The sequence below is a fragment of the Lonchura striata genome, chromosome 10 (genome assembly GCF_050655825.1).
Source record: "Lonchura striata isolate lonStrDom1 chromosome 10, ASM5065582v1, whole genome shotgun sequence".
Classification (NCBI taxonomy): Eukaryota; Metazoa; Chordata; class Aves; order Passeriformes; family Estrildidae; genus Lonchura; species Lonchura striata.
Window position 1 is genome coordinate 18030006 of NC_140712.1, and position 20348 is coordinate 18050353.

A 20348-nucleotide genomic window follows, 5' to 3' on the forward strand; every position below is an offset into this window, starting at 1 on the left:
CTTCAGGCCAAGCAAACACTTTGTGAACCATTCTGTGAGTCTGGCCTGAGTTCAGTGTGCAGATGAGGTGTTTTCTGTGGGAAGAGGCTAAGCCAGACTCACCCACACAAATTGCAGCCTGGCTGAAGGTAAAGCTGAAACAGCCTGTCAATGCCCAAAACATGAGAAGTTTGGGATTGCTTAGGAAATGCTGTCACTGGTTGTTGACAATCTTTAGAAAGCAATCATCTCTACATTGAGGGTAGAGCTTGAAATTTTAGTTACAAGCATACTAAATAAATTTAAAGCATTAAATAATCTTACGTGTGTCAGGTAGTATTGCAAAGCAGTCTTACAAGTTTCTTAGTAACCTTCCATAAGCCTCTGCAAGAGAACAAAAATGCAGAGAGTGCTGAGATTGTTAATCAGAAAAGGGCAAACAACTGTGTCTGAGCAGCCACCAGTCTGTCCACAAAGCCTTTGCCAATTAAAAGCAAGATGGTTGTGTCAAGGATAAAGCAAAGGTTCCCACGGTGTTTGATCTTTTCTAATTAGCAACTGCTAAGAACCAGTGGGCATTTTGATTTGGAGGAGTTTGGAAAAGTGTACGCTAAGAAAACCATATTAGAAATGGAATTTATTCCAAGAGATCGTGCAATAGACAGATGTAACGACATCAATAGCTCAGTCTGGAAGAGCCTAACTCTTCCCTGCTGGAACTGGGTATCAACCCATGGAACACATTCAGTTGCACTGAGACAGTTAAAGTGTGACACTTTAAAATGAGGGGAATTTAAATTACAAATCTACTCAACCATTCCTGATGTCTGTTTTGTGGCCTTATATTTGGATTAAGGTCACCAGAACAATTTTGACTTTTTTTTTTTTTTTTTTTTTTTTTTTTTTTTTTTTTTTTTCTGAAGCTGCTCCGTCTAACATACCCAGCCTCTTGGCTCATTCAGTCCCTGCTAAGCACTGTGGGGCTCTTTCTTTTTGATCCCTGCCTATAACAGCCATTAAGTAGAAAGATTGTTATTTATTTTTACTTTTATTTGATTTGTTGCTCTGTGTTCATGATCACAGGTTTCAGCTTGACCCCTCAGAGTCTGCAATCCTTTCTTGCACTCCAGTATTAGCCCAGCCTGGCCCTGATTGTCCTCCAGGGCCTGGACTGGCTGCAGGCAGCTTGATGTGGCCATAGGTGGTTGTGCCACGACAAGGCTTGCACTTGCAGTTATTTTCCTAGCTACAAGAGGGTGACATTGTCACACACAGCTCGGCATTAATGACACTTGGCCAGAAGAGGACATGTCCCCTAGCTCAATTTTCTCATGGTGCTTAGAACTTGGGAGTTTCAGAAGGAAGGTTCTCTGTTGTGCCAGCACTTGTAAAATTCACCTCCTTCTTGACCATTGGGGCAATGGTTTTCTTTCAAATTTAGTAACTTGTGGGATAATTCATCTGTTAGTTTTCCTTTTGAAATACAGCTACATCCACAAACTAAGTATGTTATGCCTGGGCACTTTACTCTTATTTCTGGCAGCAGCTATCAATTTTGTCCTGATAGATTTTTGGCTCCATTGTACAACAAAAAATTCAAGATAAAAGCATCTTTAATTCTTCACCTCTATGAATCAAAACATTCTCATTCAGATGTCACAGAAAAAGCCCTAAAACCAGAAGAACAAGGATCATTTTACAGATAATGGTAGGTGAAGAAGCTGAAAACAGGATTTTGTGGAACCACTTTAGAGAGGATATGAAATCTCCATGGGGAATTTATTAAAGCCAACAATACAGCTATTCTGTAGCTTTTTGAGGCAAACAGAGGATCAGGTCTTCAGACTACTTCAAGCTTGTTTCCTCACTTGAAATTGTACTTGTTATCCACAAAACTGGCTGCAATTACTGTGCCAGAACAGGTTGGGCCATGACTGACTAGATCTCTGTATACTCAGCCTTAGGAAAACTACATGCAAATGCAGACTTATTCATTTTGCACATGAAAATTGGAGTTTTCTATAAAAAATTGTGATTCTTACTGCCTCTCCCAGTAAATTAGCCAGTTTGGAGTGTGAAGTGAGGATCAATAAATGGATCATCTATGGCTGCTTCTTTCTTCTTTCTTGTCTTGTACTTCAGTCTGGACATAAGGAAATGTTACTTTTCTGTAATTCATGACAACTTTTAGTTATGTCTGTGGCAAGTCTGCAGAATGATGCTGAAATTTTCTGTGTTTGATTTCTCCTCCATTCCTTTCTTTGATCCTTTTATTTTGTCATTATCTTCTCTTTTTTCCCCCCACATATCACCTGTTTCCTCCTTTCTATGCCTGTTCCCTGGAGTGGAAAGGGCAGAGGTGAAGCAGAGAGCATTACTGTCCCTGCAAACACACCCTGAGCACCAGCCATGCTCACAGTCTTGTCTCTGACTCCTTTCCAGCCAAGCCTGCAGCAGTTTTCCCAGCCTTCCCCTTATAACCCACTCACATTCTTAAGGCAGAAAGCCTCTAGGTGTGCTGTTGGGATGCCCTTTCTCAGAACTATTGTATATTTTCTTGCTGTGGTTGAAACCCTGGTTCAAATCCACCACAATTTCCAATTTTACAAAAATAGCTGTTATTACTTTCTCCCAATAGCACATAATTTGCCTTTGAATTCTTTCTACACCAAGTTTCTGTGTGAGTCTTTAACTTATTTTAAAAAGTATTTTTGTATTTGTTTTATCTAAATCAGCTATCAGTGAGCTGTGGACCAGTAAGCTGTCATATACAGCATTATGTTTCTTCCTTCATTTTCTCCATATTCATTCAGGTGTAACACAAGAGGCAAACAGATTCCTCCATTGCTTTTCATTCTTTGTGCTAATATTTCGCCACTGTTTTTTGTTTTGTTTTTTTTTTTTTTTTTAATTAGAATTTATGGTAATTTTTTTTTAATGCTTTTTCATTATAGCAGTGGTCTGTCTTCATCTTCCCAGATCAGATATGTTCATCCTAGCACAGACAAGTCATGGTGAAGCCCACTGACCGTTAAAGCACAAATTCATATTTATTAGCCTGAAATCTCCAGCCATGCCCCAAGGGCTGGGACAGGAATGGGACCCTGCTGTGCTGAGCTCTGTGTGCTAACACAAACCCAGGAGCAGGACACGCTGCTCCAGACCTGCTCAGTCCCTACCACAATTTCCAAGTATTAAAGGCCTGGTATCATCTGTGAACTCACCTCAGTTTATATGAGCACTCAGAGAGTTAAAGCCAGCAGTTTATTTTGGTTTTTTTTTTTTATGGTAACTGCACGCTTCTCAATTTCTGTATTATTCACACCTCAACAAATCTTATTTCATTAGATTTTTCGAACTACAATGGTAATTTTGGTGATTAACTTTAAATTGAGGATAATGCACAAGCAGATATTAACATAATGTCAAAACAATTCTGCACAATTGTTACTTAACCTTGGTCAAATAATTTCCACCCCCAGCGTCCTCCCAAATGGACTTTTTATTAATATGACACAGGCAAACATAAGAGAACCCGGGGCTTTATGCAGGGAAATGATTAAATAAGAGCACTTATCAGAAATAATCACGCAGGGTAACAAGGTAGCAGGGCAAATCTCTGAATTCTCAGATTCTTAAGGCTGTGTCTGGCCTTTAAAGGAATTACATGAATGAACCCTCATCAGGAGGCTTGTTGTGCCTGGGTGACAACTAGGTCAGCAGCAAGATGTTTCGCTTCTTGCATTTATTATACACAGCTGATTTTAAAGCTGATGGATGGATATTAATTACTGTGAAGACAGAATATTTTAATTTCTGTTTTGATATCACAGCTACACCTAAGAAAACCCATTTTTTAGGGCTGATGGAGAGTTCATTGTCTGTGGCCTCTTCAGTCAATGGACAGACCAGGAAAAGAAAAAAAAAAAGAAAAGAAGGAAAATTCCACGAGAGGAGTGATGAGTCAGAAACACAGTGGTGCCCCACACAGCTAGGGGATCTGTTTAATCCCATCAAATTTGGGAGGAGGCTGCTCCCCTGTGCTCTGTTCATCCCTGCACAGGAGTCACATTCTTGTCCTACGCCACAAGTGGCAAAGAACCCTCCTGGGCTTTCCTCTCATTAACTGCCAAGGGAAAGGGAAAGCATTCAGCTGTGTGTCCAACTTTCAGTCTCCCTGGATTTCCTAGGACTTCTTCTTGCAATTCCCAGAGCTTTTTTTGCAATCACCAGACTGGCTCCCACAGGCATCGTGTGGAGTGGGATAAATCCCTTGCTACTGAGGCTGGGATAAATTAGTGCTGGGCTTGTTGGAGCTGTGTTGAGGGACTGGCAGGTCAGGTGCCTATTTTGCTTGAACAATCACTTCCTAACCACAGCAAACATTGGAAATTTGCTGAAATTTGTGGCTGGAGGCATCATATGAACATACAGAATAAATGGAGAGAAAAGACCCTTAATTTGTCAACATACCAGCTTTTATCCAAAGCTCAGCCATGGAGATTGGTGCTATTGGCAGAAGAACTCTCCTTTGCCATCTAGCTGATATGCTTCTGAGCAGTTTGATGTTAATAGACATAGTCCCATATCCTTGAAGAAGAAATTCTTTCCACAACCTCCACTTGGTGCAACACCTAGCAGCCTTTTAGGTCTGGGTTGTGGAGCAGTTCTCATCAGTATTATCAAGCTCTGAAAATGAAAGGTATATAAGGTATATCCACCTTTAAATGTCAAGCCTAAGACACAGATTCCTGAGACAGAAAGGAGTAGGTAATCGCCTTGTAATCACGGGGAATGAATCCACAAATCACCTCCTAAATTCACTCACAAGAACCTTAATTTAAATACTCAAACTTTGAAATATTCAAGACCGATTTCACAATGTTGACTTAAATTAATTCTGAAACTTATTCCAAATATGTAGGAGAAAGAGAAAAATAAAGGAAGAAAAGACATATAGGCTTTTTGGTTTGGTTTAGTTTAGTTCATGTTTTTTTAGAGATTTTTTTTCCCCTCACATAATCAGTTTGAATGGAACACAATAAATCTGAGAAGGTAATAAACAGCTCATAAAAATCACTTTTCAAACTGTTGCTAAAACAACCTCACAACAGTTGGTGCACTAATGGCTCACTGGAGGGATCAGAGAAAGCTTAGGTGAGCCATGAGCTTCAGGGTACAAAAAGTGCTAGTTGTTAGCACAGTGCCATGGCTTTAAATTAGGAAAAGTCAGGAAAAGTCAGTATCAGACCATGTAGAACATGTGAGGTAACTATTAGGAGATGTCTGCTCCTCTCTTTCTCTTTGGTCTCTCATTTTTCTCTGTAATACACTGCAGTTTGGAAGGTTTTTTCTTTTCTACACAAGGTCTAAGTTTATTGTGAGGTCTCGCAGGATGACATTTTGTGGCTTGCAGCAGGTAGAGGATATGGCACAGATGTTCTGGGGAATCATCTGGACTGAACATCTGCTGAGGGCTTGGCAGTGGTGTGAGAACAGGATCTGATGCTCCTCTCCTTTGTGTTAATAGCTCCTTTTTAATTTGGAGGACTTTTCTGTTTCAGACAGCTGCATTTACTGCATCTGCATTTTACCAAAACCACATTTCTTAGGGGAAAAAGAAGGAATTTATCCAACCTCTAATGGCAAAATAGTGTTTGGTTGAGAAGAAGCCCTTGCTAGAGCCAAACCTCACTGCAACAACAAGCCCTCTAGCAGAAAGACCATGCAGTAAACAAGGAATTGTGTTGCTTCTGCAACTACCAGCTCGAGGAAGAAGGAACAAAGCATGAGTCACTGTGACGTGCACAAGCATAATTATGAATGATAAGCTAAAAATAAAATGCTTTCAAATATAGTTGTGTTCCTGCTTCTGACTGAGGAGCATATTCCTCCAGGGGAGATGACACCTTCCCACTTCAGCTGGGCAGCTCTGTCAGGAGCACGCAGAGACCCAAAGCAGGCAGCTCCCACACTGCCCTGCAGCTGCAGAACAGGAGTTTGAGCCTGATGGATGATGGCAGCCACGCAGCTCCTGAGGATGGGACACTCCATAATTGTGGCATCATCACTCTGCAGTCCTTCCACGGCCAGACATCACCCATTCAAAAGAGGGACCCATGATGGCAGCTCTAGGAGGAGACACAGAATCTTGTGAGGATGTCAAACATCAGCATCTTGAGCCTGCACAGAATCAAGACAAAAGTTCAGCATTAAATACCACTGATGATGTACTTTTTCTCTGATAAGTGCTGTGAGCAGCTGATAAAAACACATGAGCCACACTGTCAATGCAATGAGGCTCCTCCTGAACTTTTTTAGTGCACTGATCTTTTACAATGTGAATTGCTTCATCCTGAGAAATGTCCCAGCAATGCAATAATATGAGTGCATAAATTCTAAGGTCCTTGCTTGGTGGCTTTCATGGATTTTCCACAGTGTTTAGCTACCTTGCCTGGGTAAGGGCAGGGTATAGCCTAGAAAATGGGTTTTGGTCCTTTGCAGCTGAAAGTCTTGGTAGCTCTTGATAACACTTTCAAGTCTATAGTAGCTCCTTCTGGATGCTACCCAGAAGGGGAAGAAGAAAAAAGACAAGGTAAGGTCTTTTAAAGCCTTTTTGCAAGCTTGAACACTTCTCTCTGGTTTTGTCTATTTGTGTAAAATAGGTGGAATTCTGAAATCCTCCATGTGTGCAATACATCACCAGCTCAGACTAGGTTCCCACCACCAAGATTCTGGTGAATATTTGGAATAAATCTGTGTCAGGCTGATGTAGAAACCTCAGCAGCTCTGAGGGAGAGGAAACAGAACACCACAGGCACAGAATCGGGCAGGAGTGGATCCACCTTGAAGCAGGGGAGGAAAGAGCATCAGCAGTTGAGTTGCCAGTGTGTAGTGCTGCTTTTTCAGGCATAGTGGGAGCACTGAGAAAGTGGGAAATGGGCCTTGAGCTCATTAAGTGATTCCTGAACATCTGCAGATATTATCACAGCACACAGGAGCCCAGGACACTTCTAAGGCTGTGAGACAGACCTCAGTGAAGAAGACAGCTTTGCCTTGATTTTGAAGACTAAATGTTGTTAAGCTCCATGGGCTGGGAAGGGGATGGCTCTCATCTTTAAAGGGAACAACAGAGGTATCTGACTTATCTTCTCTTGCTAATGAGCTATTAGAAATTGTTTTTGAGCCATACTCTTTGGCCTCATTATAACTGTGCTCCCAAAAGCTCTGACTGTTATAATGAGGAGAAATCTGGACTGATGCACAGTTTTAATGAGATCCAGTGTAGATGTAAACCAGAAAGTCTTATATGTGAAGTCAGACCTCAAAGTGCAGTAACAGAAATAGGTAAAGGATTTACCTCAACAGAGAATCCTGGGTGGGAGAAGAGGAAACAACAAATTTCATCTCACAGGCAGAACAGATAAAACTTGCCCCACACAAATCAAGTATGAATTCAGGAGGTGATATCTAGAAGGATGTAATTCACCAAAGAAAAAGGAGTGAATCTAAAAAGAGATCCAGCAGCTAATGACTTCTAAGAGTTGAATGGTGAAAGGAAATGCTCGCTGTCGACAACACCAGTAAGGAATAAAACAGCCAGCAGAACATTTCTTTTGTTCTTGTCTCATATCTTTTCATGAAAATTAAAAGGGCAGTTTTCACAGCTGGTGAAGGACTTTTTTCCCTCTTCACTCTGATGCTGTCTCCACTTTGAAAACAGCAAATTTATGCCTGAAGCTGAACGGGTAAAAATCTGGCTCTGTTGCCTGTGGGTATTGTGCCGCGAAGAGCAGCAGGACCTGATGAGAGGTTTCATCCAGACCAAATCAAAGAATATTCAACAATCTTTGTTTTCACAGGAGACTTCCAAGCAGCAAGAGAGAGCCAGGGCTCAGCTGGGTGCACCCCAGGATGCCCAGGGCACTCTGTGCTGTGAAGGGAAGTGGATGGAGTAAGACTGTCATTCTCTGAACTCAATGAGCCAGAGTGAGACATCTCCAGTCTGAACCCAGAGGGGAGGATTTCTTCACCATGCAATTATGTAATATCTCATGAGCCTAAGAAGTGGAGATAAAACCTGTGTGAACTCCCACCTTCTTGACAAACTGATGATGCTCTGCCAGTGCACAACACTGTCCTCTTCTCTTTGTTAGCATCATGTTTCTCCTGGAAAAATCAGCAGTAAACAGCCACCAAGAATTATCCTGAGATAGTTCCTGTCATGTCTTGGGCTTTGAGACAAGTAGAGAGAAATCTTTCTTTGAGGAGTAACTTTTCAAGAGTTACTGTGGCTTTTTTCTGAGGCATTTTCATCAATTTGTGACTGTTTATTTGAGCTGTACATAAGCATATTCATATATGGGGAGCATTACAGTGGCCACGCTCAAAAGATGTCGTTCAGCCACAAAGACTAGAGATTTATGATACTATCTCCCATGAAATTTTAAGTACTGCAAATACGGATGTGGCTGGCTCAGCACTTAAGTTCTGACTAACTCATTCAGCCTCTGGCTATGCCTCCAAATGGTTTAGTCCCTATGTGTATCCCTGAGAAGATTTCTGTCCTGGGATGATCATGATCTTCAGACAATCCCATGTTTGAAGGGGTTTATTCCCCAAACCGTGAAGCTGCTCTCTCCCTGACTGTACTAAACCACGACCAGATTTCTGGAGCTTCCAATTAGGAGAGAGGAAGCACAAACATTAAATGTGGGGTTCTTTCTGCAGTACTGGGCTGGCTGCAGCTATCAGTCCCAGAAGCCTGTAGTGATGTATTTCCCAGCCTCTGTGCCTCCCAGGAATTGCTAGGAATTTCTCTGCTGTGACAGTGGCTCTCAATTTACAATAGGACTGCCAACATGATGTTTTCATACGAAGAGGAGTGTGCTGTCTCTCAATACACTGCTTGGAAAATGCAGGATTGCTGTGTTTTATTTTGATCATTAGATGTCAAGGATTCAATGCTGAACACTAAAGGGTTTTGTTATTGCAGTTGTTGTTGATTTGAGATGTAAAGCCATGCTCTGCTTCCCTACATCCCACCTGGAATGAGCTGGAGGAAGCAGACAAGGAGAATGCTGTTTTTTTACTAATTTCTCCCCCATTAGCAGTCATCAGAGCAGCCACTGGCTGAGAGTTGGTGCATGCATTGTGGATGGTGCACACATGGCACAGCCTGTGTGAACTCAGGGTCAGTGCTTGCACATGTAACTTCTTGAATTGTGATTCAGGTGACAGATCATAAATATGGAAATGATTGTGGGACATACCTGTGTGTGCCCCTGAGGTGACTCTAACTTGTTGTGTTAGTCCTGTGTGTATAAGTATGTGCACCCAAAAAGGAGGGGAGGAATTATGAAGAGTCCCTTTGGGTTTAAAGAAGGGTTACCATTGCTGCCTCCAGGTGTAGATATGTGTGTTCAGAGGGAAGGGTGCTTCTTAAGGCCCCTTTGCTTGCACAGGCCTGAAGGTCTGAAGTGCTGGATGTATTGTAAAGCCTGCATGTGGCACAGAAGGGGTGAGGTGGGGACAGACCTAAATCTAGTTAAATACAGGGGTTGTGCAATTTTGCAATACTGACTGTCTTGTGTGACCCAGGAATATGTGGCATGCACTGTTGATGGAGCTAAACTGCCTCACCCAGTGACAAATCTCCTTTAGCAGAGCTCTGACCCCCTTGCAGATCCACTGGGATGATATTTGTCAGGTCCTGCAGCGTGGTCTGGATGTGGTTACCCACTCAGTTCTGGAGCATTTCCACTCTTGGCAAGAAGCTGTTTAAAAAAACGGGGTGGCAGGGAGGGGGAATGTATCACCTAATTGATTAGCTGTGTGAATCACAGAGATGCCAGACCGTCAAAGAGTAAATCACTGGAGCTGTCTTTGATGTCTCCTTCGGTCAAGGACACTCCAGCCTGTTAAAAGTGTTACCTTTCCTTTAATGTGCATTTTCTCTTCTCTCTTCCTTCCTTAGTCTTGTGCATGTGCATGCAGGGATGTTTTTCCACCGGATGCCTGCAGCTGCCATACTTTGTATTTTGATTTCTTTGGCAATTACTGGCTAGGCAGGCCAGCCCTGTAGGACAGGCCTGCAGAGGAGTGATTACTGAGGAATGGAAAATGCAAAGAGGGGTATTAGAGGCCCCTCAAAGGATCTCTCTCCCTCCCACCACACTGCTGTCACTCACTTTGAAAAATACCTCCCACTGCAAATAATCATCCTGAAGGTAATGGGGACCTCCAGTTAATCCCCTCTTGTGGTAGTTGGGGGAGAGGGGAAATGTAAATGGGGGTGGCTGTTGGCAGAAACACATGGTCTTTTTGCACCATCTAATAAGCTATTTGTTGTTTTTTCCCATTTCCAGCATGGCTGGAGATTCACTAACAGTCATGTGGTGCTGAAAGACTATAATAAAAAGCTAAGTGATGAGGCAGCTTTTGTGATGGAATTTCAGCACTCCCAACAGGAGCTGAAGCCAGATCCCACACACTCACAAAAAAGAAGTGCTATTCAGACAAAACAGAACCAGTTAACCAAATTTCTCAAAATTTCAAGCCTGAACTAGTTCCAGAGCTTCAGAAACTGTTATAAGGCACATCTGATCTCGCTGCCAATGCGCGCCGCATCTCCTGTCACGTGCATCTCGGATGGAAGAGCACTCCCCAGGAATGAACTGCTTGTCTTGGGTCCCTGCCAATGCCACCTGGCCAACTCTGTCTAGGTAAAGCACGGTGCTAGTGAGCATTGGCTCAGACAGACACTCGGATCTGGGCCAGGCTGGAGATGGCCTGTTAGTAGCTGTCGCTCGCTTGGCTGGGCTGGTTTGTGGTGCTGGGAGAGGGCTCAGCACTCGAAGGCTTCTGCCAAGATTTTCTGCATGACAGCACCCTCCTTACTGCAGTCTGTGGCTGGACTGAGCCTCTTCCTGAACTTCCCAGGAGTGGGCCTGTAAAGGAAAGGAGTTCTGACGTTTCCAGGCTGTTCTCCTCAGAGGTCCCTGCAAGCACAAGCTGCTCCCTGTCCCAGTGCACGCAGCCCATGTGTTAAGAGCACAGAGCTGCTGGCCACACAGGCAGAGACAGCGGGACTCTTGTGCTCACTTCCTTCCTCACAAGGCAGCCTGGCCCTAAAAATGTCCATGGGAGACTGGCAAGCAGAGAATGGTGCTCCCAGAACACGCCTTGCTGTCATTCCTTCCCACTCCACCTCCCTGTAAAGCAGCTCAGGGAATGTCATCACTCTGCAGGCTTAGGACAAGCCCGAAGTGTCAAAAGCAAATGAAAGAAACCACTCAAGGGTTGAAACAGCAGCAAAGGTGCTAGTGAAGAAGGATGAGATAAGCAGTTTTGATGGAAGGATGTTTTATGCTAAATGTACTAAAATGCACTGTCTAGCTCTTATGTCAGGCTGCTGTAACCGGCTGTTTCTGTCTTCCAGCAGGAGTTTATTGCCACAATGCTTCTCATACAAGACTTTCCAAATTGTATCCAAGTCAGCCACTCTACTGGCCCCTGGTAAGGTACCTTGCTGGAGATTTGAGTCTAAGGTGACATCTCTTGTCTTTGAAACAATTATTAAACCTTTTTATTTGCTTGTTCTGCCCCCCCCCCCCCCCCCAACCACTTTTCATTTGCCAACAGCTTTCATAAACTGTAAAAACCAGAACTTGGCAGAGCTTTCTAGTGTGGATACCTGCCTGTAGTTAACATCAGCTCTTTCCTCCTACTCTTCTTCCTCTCTGTGTTCAGCCTGTTGCCTCAGAAGAGGGCTGAAAAGGTCTAAAATACATGTGCCAGCCTGACATTGCTCATGGCCATGTGTTTCTGAGAGCTAGAAATACCAGTCTTTGGGTGTCACACATGGAAACACTCGGTGATTTCCCTTTTCATTCCCCATCTCCATTTTGCACTGTCAGGTTTAAATCCGCTTCAGCCGTGCCATGTGAGCACTGCATTGCTCTAAATTCCTCCTCAAAATGACACGCTTCCTATGGCAATCTTGTTATCATTACCAAGCAAGCATGTAATTTTCTCCTCTTCTCCTCTCCCCAAAAGTATATGATCTTAGTTTATTAGATTCTATATCTATAAAACAAGCCATGGTAGGAGGCACAATGAAGATCTAAAGAAAGGCGATGAGGCATTTTGCTACCACCTCTGAATTCTGACTGGCTTTCAGGATACAGGAGACATTAAGCCATCACTCAGAATAAACATGTTAATCCCTCTTTAAATCTTCGCTGCCAAAGCAGAGGTGACTACCGGGTGGCTTTGAAGGGCATAATGCTGTTGATTTTAGCAGGGATGTAGCGATTTCCTTGTGTATCTTTAGTGAGAACCCCCTGACATGGTGCTAATGGCTGGATTCATCTGGTAAAGAGGTGATTACTAAAATTGTGGAGATGATGGTTTAACATTACAGTGTATATGGAACTTTTTTTTCTTGGGCTTGAGATCTTAAAGAACCTCTCAGAGGTAATCAATGGCACTTTAGTACCCTTTGAAGCTTTTATTCACAGCATTTGCATGGTACTTTGTGACACATTGACTTTACTATTTTCCTTCAATTTTACACAAAATTGCTCCAGACCTGCATTTAAGTTGCTGTAAAAGCGGTGATCTGTCAGCTTCAATCACACACTGCATCTGGGGCTCCCTTTCTGCAGTAAAATCTTGGGTCATCATTACATTTTCCTATGCTCTAGGATGGCAATGGGATAATAGCTTAACTCTGCACCTGCCCTTCTGTGAACTGAAACCCTGCACCTCGAAAAACTCAACAGGATTGGCATTGACCTAGCAGAGAATTACAGTGCTGGAACACCAAATTGATATAACACTAAAATAAACTGGGCTCCAAGGCTCTGAATGGGCAATACTGTATATGCTAAGTGAATGAGGGCTGAATGTTCAAAGAGCTTCTTTAAAAATGCAAGAGCAATTTCCTAATTTTAAGTCCACACATATATTTAGGGGTTGATTTGGGACCTAAAGCAGGTGCTTTTTTTTTTTTTTTAATCTACATCTTTGATCTCATGCTTATCAGTGTCAGAAACAAACTCTATATGGAAAAAGTCAAAAGCAATTTATACCTCATGGATATAAACTGGAAAGCTGCACTTTTTAAAAGATATCAAAAAATGTAATGTAGTCATCTACCTGGAAAATGCCATGAATCTCTCATTCCTCCATATCTTATATTCAGCTAAGCCCTTTCCTTTAACTGGCACTGTGCAGGCTCCTCTCCTTGCAGCTCAAAAGGTTGGAATTAACCTGACTCCAAGGAAAACTCCTTCCCACACAAAAAACTGTGACCCACCAGCAAGAAAGACCATGGAGAGTTCAGGAATCACCACCCCAAAGTCGTGGATGGCCCAGGCTGAATTTGGTGATGCCATTGCCTCCAACTGGGAGCACTAAAAGTTTGGCATGAGGCGTGAAATATTTACCCAGTCTGCCACGATGTAAAAATGATAGTGAGTGCTTGAGCAGAACATCTGTCAGCGAGGTGGCAGCTGGCAGAGCCCGGCAAGGATTTCCTGGGGAGAAATGGGCATGGTTTCCTAATTTTGCAACACTGAGCTGCGTGGGAGGGTGAGGGGAGCAGGTGTGAGTGAGAGTGTTGCTTGCTCGATGGAGACAGAAGAAGTGCCCTGAGGAAGCACGTTTGGGAGGGCAGACACAAGTGCTGCAGCGTGGGAGAGGAGATGGGGAGCAGTGGGCTCAGCAGGTGGCTCCTTGTGGCCCAGGAAATGGCCTCTGATTGCTGCAGGCTTCTCCCACCCTGGGTCTGTCAGCACACCACCATCCTAGACTTCTTTCCATGTAGAATGTTTCTCATATAAGTGTCTAACCCAAGGCCTTTCAGAAGGGCACACCTGCAGCAAGGTGAGTGCTCCACCATGGGCCCAAGCCCTGGTCTTGGTGCTCTCAGTGAGATGGGATTGAACAGCTCCATCCCAGGCAGGTATCCAAGACCTAGCTCAGCAGAAGGAAAGAGATTTGGGTCCAAAAAGTCTTCACCCTGGTCTGGGGAGAGATAGGTCTGACACTGCTCTCCCATTCACCCTCCTACTCCTTTCAAAGGGGTTTTATTTGACCTTCCCCAGGAGCAGACTTTGGGTGTCCCATCATTGGCTTCTCACTTCCTTCATGAATCCTCTTCTCCCCAAATTGACCTCACAGTAGGAAGGTGAGTCTGGTAGAGGTGTGAGGCTGGAGGGAGGCAAACACACAGAGCCTGAAACCAGCTTTGAGAGGGAGCAGGCTTATGTGTGAGGAGGAAGGCTGTTCAGAGGGAGAGCTTCAAGGGGTGAAGTGGTCTAAGGAAGTCAGCCTGACTGCCAAAGTTCTTTGTAAATACAACAGGACTTCAGTCCAATGTTTAAATCATTTTTCTCTGTGTCAGGCTAGCTCCTTGTGTGCACACAAGGGCACCCACACTCCCACTTTCTTCTTCCACCGGACCATGCAAAGGCTCAGAAATGCAGTAATTAATTTCCCCATCATTACCACTGCCACCCTGCAGATAATTCTGCTAAGTTTTTATTCTGTAAGCAAATATTTTTGCTTTTTGCAGTAAGGTAGAGATTGCCAGAGACTGAGAGTTTTGTCTATTATGCAGGTCACTAGAAAGAGTTAATCAGCTGGGGGTACATACTGTCTAATTCCCATAGTGTGGGAGTGAGACAATAGGAGATCAGAGTTGGACTCAACTTCTTTGCATTCTCCCCCACGCTCCTTTTGGAGGGTGTTTCAGGGACAGGCTGTGAGGAATGCACACTATCTAATCTGCATGTATAATGTAAATATGCACATTTTTATTTGCTCTCTCCATCTGCGGGGAGCTTGCTGGCATCAGAACAGCCATGCGGGCTCACAGCGAAGTTTCCTTGTAAAAGGGAAGGAGAAGACTTAGCAAGGCTGCTTGCTCTCTGCACAAAGCCTGTCCTATCACACCTTCACATTTGTCTTTTGGTCTCAAAATCTGGGATGGACTGGGCTCCTTAAATGAAGCTGGTCTTTTAAATGAGCTGGGAAATCAATGTGGAAGTGGGAGGAGAAGAAATTGCACTTGGCCAACCTTAAACCATAATTTAAACCAATTTCTCCAGCATAGTAGAAACTTAAAAAAATAATATTTATGATAGGAAAACTAGGTTTTATCTATTGGAACAGACAAGATTAAATGGAGGTAAATTCAAGAATGCTAAGCTTCTCAGCATGAGGAAATCAAAATGTTTCATCTGAGTTGTCAAAATAAAATGTCTAGGCTGTATGTTTTGCAGGTTTTTTCCGTGTTTGCATTTGAAGCAAGTTGGGTAATTTGCGGATTGACTAAAGCAGCATTTTTTGCCTAAAAAAAAAAAGTAATTTTCATGAAAAGCTGCTCCCCATCTCCATTGTGGCCTTCTGAACAATGCTATTACCCTGGCTGGGAAGCAGCAGCAGCAGCAGCTGGAGTCCCTTGCCCTGCCATCAATAGCTTGCAGCACTTGGAGTCCTGGCTGCCCTATAAATTGTCTGTCTCCCAACTGGCTGAAATATCTGACTTTGCTCCACAAAATGTTTTGGACTCAGGTCACTTGAAATCAGGGAGTGGTGCTGCTGTGCAGAAACTAATGGTGCAAAAGAACAGAAGTTTGCACAGAGTCACCAGGATCTAGCAAAAACTTTCTTCACAATCTCTTTCAAGAACATAGATCTGCCTTCCCATGGAATTTTGCAAAGGCATGGCTGACTCATAAGGGGCTTTAATCTATTTTCTTTATTGTTCCACTGCATGCATGTGTATTTATGTGAGGTATTTGTGTGTATGTGGTTGTGACAGTATAAATATTAATAGCACAAGGGTGAGAATACATGTGGCCCTCAAATGAGGTTACATAAACACACAGCTGCTGCGCTATTTGTAAATTTATAAAGACACATTTCCATCAAGAGTGTGAAAGTCAAATAGCCGTGCAGGGAGAGAATGCACATATGCTTCATAAACTGCACAAGATTACATGGTGCTACTTAAACCCCAGCCCCACTGGGGTCAGCTGGAGCTCCATCACTGACTTCAGTGGGATCAGGACTTGGCACAGCGCACTTGCTGTGATTTCCATGGATAAAGCAGAGTGAGCTACTGGAAAAAAATCAGTATGAGAAGTGCCAGCCTCTTGTGACTTGCTGACTTCTGAGCTTGATGGGGATGAGGCAGTAGCGTAGCACCACAGAGCAGAGAGCCTCCACCCTTGCCTGCTGCAGGCTCTGCTGTCGATGGGAAAACAGGACCTGGATGGGGCCATGAGCAGGAGGAAAGCAGCTCTGCATTTGCCTCCCTGCACTCTCAGCTCTGCCAGGGAGGGGCACTGGTGTTGCCTCAGCCAGACCAACAAAAGAGCATCTCTTGTGTGTTAAGGGTGATGTGTTGACAGTGTGCAGGCCAGAGTATGGATTTCCATGCAGTTCCCTTCGTTAGCAGCTGCTTGCACTCACAGCCTCCCCGGGAGGTTTGGCAGTCCCTGTCAGACTACATTCTGGATGACAGGACTTGATGGGGCTAAGGTTTCATCCCATGCACAAGGTGGAGCATGCATGGAGATGAGTCAGAAGCAGGAAGGTTTCAGGCATAAACAAGAGTGGTGTAGACTGGGAAATAGATTAGTAGTTAAAAAAAATAAATCCTTATTTTCTGGGATTCTTAAATTCTGAAGGGCAATATTACATTTTTCCTACTGCAGAAGATGTTACTCACGCCCCAATGGCAAGTCTAGGATCATTATTTGAGCTCACAGAATTAGCCTGATGGTGATAGTAGCCTTTCAGCCAGGAGTATCTTCCTAAGTGACTTTTCTCAGCGGGTGTAAATGCAGCAAGACCTACTCAGATAAAGGCCTTGATTTGTGGAAAATTGCTTGAACATTCTCCATATCCTCTCTTCCCCCTGGTTTGGTCTAAGTGTTGATGGAGGAGTTAATGAGAAACTACTCTATAACCTTCCTGAGGCAGCCTAACCTCACAGGAAGGGTGTTGTGCCAAAATCTGCAGATTGTATTTTGGTTTTGTTTTGTAGTATCACTGATGCTCTAACAATCGGTCCAAAATGCAGTCATGTAGTCCCCAGCCCTGGAGGACTTCCTTTATGGGCACCAAAGGCTTGGATTCCTTTCTTCTGGGTCTTCACCCAAGTACCTGATTGATGTATGGTTGGCCCAGAATCCCTGGGTACCCAGAGGAAAGAAACAAGCATGTGCAGATGGCAACTGAGATTTTGGGTGAGGTAAGGGAAGTGGACTGAATCCAAGCCTCAATCTGCCTTTGATTGGGAAAACTTAACTTCTAATGTTTAATGTTGCCCTCAAGGGAGGGGATCCATCTGGGGGTAGTATTATGCAACAGGTTGGGTTGTAAATGTGTGCTGAACACTCATCTCCTTCTGTAGACAAGACTTTTACTGAAATGAGAATAATTGAATTTTTGGTTCACTAGCAAGAACACTTCTGTATTGTTTCCCATTGTTTTCTTCCCCTGCCAAAAGTAAAGCAAAGATAGCAACATCTTGGTTTGGGCAAAGCATTTCTTTTGTCTCTTTAAGAGAAGTAACAGCTGGATAATGAGCACACTTTTCAAAACAAAATGTAAGGCAAATTCTAACCAAACTAAATTTGCAAAGGGAAGATCAAAACATTTTCTTTGAAAGTGGCAAAATGAAACATTTGGATCTGAGTAACATATTCAATGTCAAAATGAAGTTTCGAAATTCCCCTTTTAGCCTCTGAGAAGGATTCAGTGAAGCAGATATAAATTTGAAAAAAGTTGCTGTTACCAAATCTGCATTGCCCACTGAAAGAAGATAATCCCAAAATGTCTTTCTGATCTAAAAATGATTCTACAAATGCAGGAGATCAGGCAGCTGTTTCTTGGACAGAGTGCAGAGCTGTTTTAGCTAAAGTTTCTGCAAACCACCCCTAGGCTCTGCAGTAATGTCTCTGTTCAGTGATCATGAATCCCTTGCAATTTAGAGCATAAAATTCCTGCTTGTGTCATCATAGATAGACAACAGTCACCTCATCCAGAAGGCAGGATGAGAGCAACCTGGCCTTGATTTGTCATACCTTTATTTCAGCTATTTGTGTTTGTTCCAACCAGCAGACTGGCTTTTGCTATATTTAGTTTCAATCTGGGGAGAAGGGCTGAAGGGAGTAATACAAATTTTATGAGAATGTTTTGTACTTTATCCCAAGTGTTTCTTACTTCCTTATGTGAAGTATAAGCGAAAGAAGCGGATGGGTGGGGGAAAAGTGGTTTCCCAGAGTAGCACAATTGTGCAGATGGAGGAGCCACACGGGTTTTGCAGAGGAGGATTGGGATGAGTTGGAAAGGCAGGGCAGATGCTGATTTCCCAGCCTGCAGGGTGGAGGGAGCACCACTGGCCATCAGCCAGCAGCAATCCCTTTTCTGGGTGGGTATGGATGAGAAAAGCCTGGAGGTGAAGAAGCCAATCTCTCCATGTCCTCTAACCACAGACACCTCATGGTGCCTTGCCCAGGGCAGGATTTGGGAGCACATGGAGGGAAGGAAGCACTGCCTGGTCTACATCACCCTGCTGGAACTGCTTTTCCCAGCTGCCTCATCTCCCCCACACTGCTCCTCAGAGCTGTACTTAGCTCAGCGGGGTGTCCTGGCCTGATGTGCCCGCTCCATCATTATCCAGATAGGGATTTCGAAAGCCACTTGAAATGCCCGTGATTGTGCAGGCGTTAGGTGGCAATTTGCCAGCTGGAGCTTGGTGCTGCAGCCGGCAGGACAGCAGGGGACAGCGGGGATGGTGGCTCACCAGGGCAGCCAGTGCATATGTGCATCCTTCTCCCCTGCCTGCTCACTGCTGTTCCCAGCATCTCCAAAGGTTGAAATTTTTGCCTGCCTTTAGATGCCTATACAACTGAAAGACTTCTTGAGCCACGGCCATGAGGTCAGGGATGTAAAGAGGACCATGTGGTAGCACTGGTGAAGTTATTCTGGACTTACAACACAGCACTGAATGCATTGCAGTGATTTTGCTTGCACTACACCTCCTGCAGGCCATCAGCCTGCTTCCATGAGATTTGCTCTGTGATGTGCTCTGCTTGGGCTTGTTAATGGTGTGAGCTGTGCCCTGACCTTAGTGTCACTGCTCGGACAAAATTCCCTCTGATTTTTCCCAGGCCTACTTTGTACAGAGTAATCAAAGGGCCCTGGCTTGCTGTCTCTCTGATGCATGTGCTTTTCACTTTGATTTTCTTCTCTTGTCACACAGCATCCAGTCTGTACAATGGCATATTCCCAATATTCCTTCATGAGGGATATTAATCTGCTCAGCTGCACTTCATTCTGGTTTCCCTCAGCAAGCAGTGGTCTGGAGCACAGGGGAAGATGAAAGGAGGCAAAATGTAAAACCAGGCACAACCCCTGGAAGCAGCAGGGGTTCAGCAAGGATGAGGCTGCCCCAAGACAGTTTCCTGGGGCAGACTGGAAGTGGCATGTGAGAAGCAGGTATGGGTGTGCTCAGCCTGATGAGGAATCACATGAAACACACCATCTTCATCAAGGAAATATGTAGATATTTGGGGGAAGGAAAAGCGTTTACCCCACAGGGTGACTTGCGTTGGTGTTACAGAAAGGCACTGATGCCTGAAAAAAGTGGTAAATATTCCAAATGAACAAAAGTGTTTGAGAGTTTCTCTAGGAAAACTGCACACAGTAAGTGAATTTGCTAATTGTTCTATACCAGGTTATTTTGTTTGGCTCTAATTATATCTTTCCAACAAAATAAATTATTTCTAATCTTCTCCCTGATAAGCAAGCAACAGAGTAATTACCTGAAATACTGCACTTGGACAGGAAAGCCACCAATGTTATTTAAGCTACAACAAACTGTAGGGTACAGCTGACTCACACTGTTCCCCTTCCAATATTTGTCTATTGTATAATTCCAGATCTATGATACCTGCTATTCCCTGTTCCTTTGAAATAACAATGCCTGTCTTTGTACATCACTTTTCCACCACAGATCTCAAAGTACTTCACAAAGGCAAGTATCATTACTATCATTTTAGGGGTAAGAAATCCAGACACCGGGAGGTTAACTGCTGCTGGACTATCCCACATTTACTCTTTGACCACCAGATCATCCATTTGTGCTGCAGGTCAAATTTCTCCCTTTCATTCCTGGATCGCTCTCCCCTCTGTTCATTCCCATAGAATCCAAAGGCTTGCACAGAGATTTAAATTTATGTGGAGTTATTGACACGGTGTTCTGCTCTTTGTCTCCTTGTGGTTCCTGGAAATCTTTGTATATCTGCCTGCTTTAGGAAGTGCTGAGATAATTTCTTTTTCTATGA

At 43.8% G+C, this 20348-nt stretch overlaps 1 long non-coding RNA gene across 1 annotated transcript in view; it reads left to right on the forward strand.

Moving 5' to 3' along the window:
- Positions 1-362: 362 nt before the first annotated feature.
- The window catches only part of LOC146766542 (uncharacterized), a 32190-nt gene continuing 12204 nt past the window's right edge, over positions 363-20348 (forward strand). The window contains exons 1-2 of the long non-coding RNA XR_014957540.1: positions 363-6574; positions 11420-11496. This is a non-coding gene — a long non-coding RNA (uncharacterized LOC146766542). The remainder of the gene's footprint in view (positions 6575-11419; positions 11497-20348) is intronic.